Below are 5597 nucleotides of genomic sequence, written 5' to 3'. Positions count from 1 at the left end.
CACACCTTGCCCCAGCAGCAGAGAACGGAGACAATGAGACAGCTTGTCCCCTGCCTTGGGAGCCTTGGCACCAGGTGAGCCAGGGGCGCGTGGCCAGCACCGAGCATCCCCAGGTACCGGAGGCAGGCGCGGCGCCCGGGGCATGTGTGGCAGGGACATGGCTGGTGGACATCCTCTCCATCTCCTCCCCACCACCACCACCCCCCCGGCCCCCGCCCCCGCCTTTAGTCTTGCTCTCCCCATGCAGGCGACCTCCCAGCACAGAGGCGACACGCAGCCCTCCTCTGGCTGCAGGACCGTAAGCCCAGCCAACCCGACACCTAACACTGCCAAGCCTACCACGAAACCCCATCCCCAAGCGCCGGTTTCTCCCCGCATCCAGTGACAGATGCTTAGCTCTCCCTTTGTTGTTCCTGTTTTTATAGGAGGCGCCAGGGGTCTTGGCCAAGGAGGACGACAAGTGGGAAGACAGCCTGGAGCTCTTTCAGGACCCCCACGCTGATCCCCCGGAGGGCCAGGCAGCCTCCGAGCAGAGTGGTAACACATCGCCCTGCTCCGGCTCCAGGGATGAGCCCGAGGATGAGCCAGGTACGTCCGAGTCGAGCGCTGCCTCGGCCAGGGCAGGCCCGGTCCGGCTGTCCCGGCGCCCTGCACCCAGGCCAGGGCGGCAGGACTGCGTGCAGAGGGGCTGGCCGCTCCCTGGACACCCCTCCCTGGGGAAAGCCCTCGGTGGTGGGGAGCAGGCAGGACCTTGCCCATTACCTGCCCAGCCCCTTGCCTACAGCTCTCCTTCTTCCACAGGCATCGCCGCCCTGCCGCACACCCCAGCTCGACGGCGACGGCCCTCCCTCTTCCGCAGGGTGCTCAGGGCTCTGCGCAGGGCTTTCTCCTGTACCTGCATCACGGCACAGCGAGAGCAGCAGCGCCCTGCTGCCAGCGGGGCCCATGAAGGTGCCGGCTGCCCCTGAGCCCGTGCTGCATGCGGAAGGTGCAGCGCAGGGAGGCACTGGAGGGATGGCTGCCGGGACTGCGCCCCACGCATTCAGCTGCCCTGAGGACATCGTGGCGCCAGCCTCTGCTGGGCCCTGCATGCTTTCTGAGGCCAATAAAAGCTGACCATTTTCCCCCAGGGCTCATGTGTGCCTGCTCCACCCTGGCAGAAAGACCCGCGCAGGCAAGGCCCACGCCAGCAGGCAGAGCTGGAGAGCCGCTGTGCTCCCTCTTCTCCACGCTGAGCAGAGCCTGTGCCCTCGGCCTCTGCCCATGCCGCTGGCATTCCAGCTCCCAACCAGATGGGGCCTCCGCTGGCCTCGCCCCACGGGGCCCGTGTCTGCCCGGACTCGCGCAGCCGCAGCCCGCACCCAGTGCCCGGGCACGCACTGCCCTGTGCCCATGGCACAGAGGAACCCCTTCCCCGCAGTGCCGCCTGTGCCCTCGCTAGCGCAGCCCGGGCTGCGGAACTGCCCTTGCTGCCCGGGCACGCCGCACGCCCCTGCCCACCTTGGCCTCTGGGGCCTTTCCCACAGGCACTGCTGCTCTCCAGCCACCCGGCCACAGCCACAGCCCCTGGGCAGGGGGCATCAGCCCATCCCCGAGCCGCTGCTCAGCACCTGCCTTTGCTGGACTTCCTGGGGCCCGCAGCAGCCCATGCTTCTGGCCTGGCCAACTCCCTCCCGAGAGCTGCCAAGCCTCCACCACTGCCACTGCCACCCGCAGTGCGGGGGCCTCCCCTACCCCTGCTGTCATTGTGATTCCTCACACGCTCCACTGTGGCGACGCAAGGCGAGACAGACATAAAAACACTGTATCTACGTGGCTGGGTTCAGACAAAATGGCCAGAATGGCCTTTATTATCTGTACAGATTGCTTATATATCTTAGATAGTACATGTGTCAGACCCTGATAGGCTTGCTGTCGTCCTCCTCTTGCTTGCTCTTTGCTCTTGCTGTAGGTGCCCGTTTGCTGCGGTTCTAAGCTCCGGTTCTACACATCCTGTTCACATACTTGTCATTTTTGTGACTGTCTTAAAGGAACACGACTTTAAGACAAGTCTTTAAAGTCAACTAACTCATCTGCAGTCGCGCTGCAGACCCCAAAAAACCCCCCTTTTTGGTTTTGAACAGCTAGTACCAGGTTTGCTGTGTGCTGCAGGGTCCTTTGCAAACACAATGGCAAACAAGGCAATAGCAAACAATCAATCCTGCCAGTCGAGTGAATCGATGCCAAAAGCCCGGCATTTTCTCAGATTTTGGTAACATGTTGCTGCAATGGGGCGCCTACAATCAATGCAGCACATGCCACCAAAATACTCTCAGCCATGTCCCTGAGTCAACAACAAAAAGTCAATAGTTGCTCTGTTTTGTAAAACTGCGTGTTGTACTCGGGGCAAATCATCAGCTAACAATCCCAGAACACTAGAGGTTTGACTCACATTCTTAACTACCTAACAAAGAAGGTGATTTAACTCTTTTAATGCTTTCCCTGCTGCTGCTCCGGGTAAGCGAAGAGCTGCTGCAATATGTTCCCATCGGTTCCATAAATCAACTACGTCATTACACGCTTCATCTAAAGCTATATGGCGTTTAAGCGCATTATGCTTATCAACATGTTCACGGGTTGATTTATGCGGGTGTCATGGTCCCATCATGGCCTCCTACTACATTAGCATCTACAGAAAAACAACTGTCGGCATTCAAAGTGCCAACAATATCAACTTCTTGCGGTTTAACGTTATACAGAGGTAACCGATTATCCCAAATATCGGAAGGCTTTCAGTAAGGTCCTTCATTCCCCAAAGTCTTTGTCAAAATCGTACGTTTGCTTTTACGCAATGATGTCTGTTAACACACGTTGCAAGTTTTGAGGAAGGCCACATCGATCAGACATGTGTGGAAAGGTTGACTGCCTTGCACCACAGACACACCAAACCAGGACGGGTTCAGTTGCTGTGCTAAGGAGACCGCACATTAGCTGTTGGGTTGACTGGCGGCAGCGGTGCTCCCACGATCCGGCACGCTAAGCTCAGGCCGCACACAGCCAGCAGGTATCCATCGCGGACCTTCATCTGTAGAAACACAAGCATAACCTCTCCCCCAGGTTAACAATCCATGCGGTCCTGACGAAATGCCCGGTACAAGGGTCTTTCAGGCGTACTAAGACGCCTTTGTGCTTTTGCTGCTTAGCACCAATTGACACAAAGTGCCGCACAATGGGAGGCACCGCACGGTCGGCAGAGATTTTCAAAAAGATCAAAACGTAGCGTGCTTTCTCTAAACGTGCCTCTGGGGTCATTCCCTTCATTCCTCCTCCCTGTTTTTCAAGCAGGCGTTTGAGAGTACCATTCATGCGTTCAACGATGGCTTGGCCCGGGAGGAATGGGGAAGAGCAAATTTGGGGGAGATCCCTCACAGGGAAAGGAACTGACTGAACGGACTTAGAGCTATAGGCAGGTCCATTGACCGTTTTGATCGCAAGGGGGACGCCGAGCACAGACAAAGCACGTTGCCAGGGCCGAATGACCTCACGAGTGGTCTCACCTGTGCGGGCAGGAGCAATCATTGCAGAAGAATATGCATCTGTTGTAACATGGACATGTTTTTGTCTGCCAAACTCGTTGTAATGAGTTACATCTGTTTGCCAAAGCGGTAAAGCTTGAAGGCCTCTAGGATTAACTCCATAATCGGGCACGGAGGTAACATTTTGACAGTCTGCACAGGCTGCAACAGTACTGCCTGCAGCAGCCTGAGAGAGACCCTTTTGACCAAACTGATGATACAAGGATCGCCAATTCTGATGATAAAATTGGTGGGCTAACACAGCCTGCTGGTGGACATCAGGAACAGGCACCAACAGAGCCACAGAAACCAGAGCATCAACTCTAGCATTGCCTTCAATTACAAAACCGGGTAGGGAAGCATGGCTGTTAACATGCGTAACATAAAATGGAGAATGGCGTTTCCGAATCTCTTCCCAAACTAAAGTCAAAAGTGCAAAAAGCTTGGGATTGTTGACATGGCCAAGGACAGCCATCTCTAACTTGGGAAGGAGGGCTGCCACACAGGCTGAATCAGTAACGAGATTAAGAGGGCCTGGGAAGGATTGAAATGCCAAGGCCGCAGCCCGCAACCCTACAGCTTGCGGGCATCCTTCCCGATACACAATTTGGGAATGCCATTGCCCATTCTGTTTGCAAGCAACTACGGCTTTCCCCGTTTTTTCCAGACCCGTCTGCAAATACTGTGCCACCTTTGACTGGTCGTCTCTGACTCAGTTGCCGTGGCTGCAAAGTTAGATCTACAGTCATTTTCAAAAGTGGGTGAGGTGGATGATGGTACTGAACTTGCCCTTGAATATTGGCAAGAGCCACTTGGAGGGCAGTAGAGTTTGACAGCGCCCATTCAAAAGAGAATTGTTGTACGGGGCTAATCACAGCTGACGCATCAACTCCAGTCCACTCTAAACATCACTTTGGGATTTTTATGATCAAATCGGCAACAAGTTTGTACCATCCAACAGCGGTTTTCTTAGGCTGCAAAGGCAGAACCAACCACTCAAGCACATGCAGTGGATCTTCCCAAGCCTGGTTCCACTGGGCCAGCATAGCATAAGGAGAAGACTGGTCCATTAAAATAAAACCACTTAAAGGAAGCGTGATATCTACACGCCACACATGTCGTGCAGAGATCAACTGTTTGACTTCTTTCACAAGTGCCAAGGCTGCAGGTGTTAAATGCCTTGGGGCTAAAAGATCTGTGTCTCCTTTTAAAAGTTGCAAAAAAGGTTGCCTTTGTTCATTAGTAAGGCCTAAATAATAAGGCTGTAGCCAATTCGGCATTCCTGCAAGCTTTTGGACATCGCTCAAGGCCTTTACGTCCAGTTTCAATTTGATAGGTTGTGGAGACACAGTTCTCTTCAGCACATTCATGCCCAGATATTTCCAGGGCCCTTGCCTCTGAACTTCTTCAGGAGCTACAGTCAATCCAAACTCTGCTAAACTGTGCCTGGCATCCTTCTCAACTGTCTCCAGCAGCTCTTTTGACGGTGCTGCTAGCAAAATGTCATCCGTGTAATGATAACAGTAAACATCTTGGTATTTGTCTCTCACTGAGCTCAGGGCTTGGGCTACAAACCATTGACAAATGGTTGGCAGGTTTCTCATGCCTTGAGGCAGCACGGTCCAGTGGTAGCTTTTTGTGGGCTCAGAGCTACTTCTAGTTGGTACTGTAAGGGCCAACTTGGCTTTGTCTTTTGGATCTAAAGGAATGGTAAGAAAACAATCTTTCAGATCAGTAACTAAAATGTCTCACTCCACTGGTGTCACGGTGGCAGACGGCAATCCTGGCTGCAAGGCCCCCATAGAGGCCGTCACTGCATTGACTTTACGCAGGTCACGCAACAATCGCCATTTACCTGATTTCTTTTTTACCACAAATACAGGGGTCTTCCACGGCCTATGGGATTCTTCAGCCTGGCCCGCGTCTAATTGCTCCTTGACTAATCCATGCAGGGCACACAGCTTTTCCTGGGGCAGGGGCCACTGATCTACCCATACTGGTTTATCGGTTAACCAAGTGAGACCAAGGCTAGGCTGTTTCGCT

This window comes from Falco cherrug, chromosome 15 (assembly GCF_023634085.1).
Source record: "Falco cherrug isolate bFalChe1 chromosome 15, bFalChe1.pri, whole genome shotgun sequence".
NCBI classification, from domain to species: domain Eukaryota; kingdom Metazoa; phylum Chordata; class Aves; order Falconiformes; family Falconidae; genus Falco; species Falco cherrug.
This window is presented reverse-complemented; position numbering follows the sequence as displayed.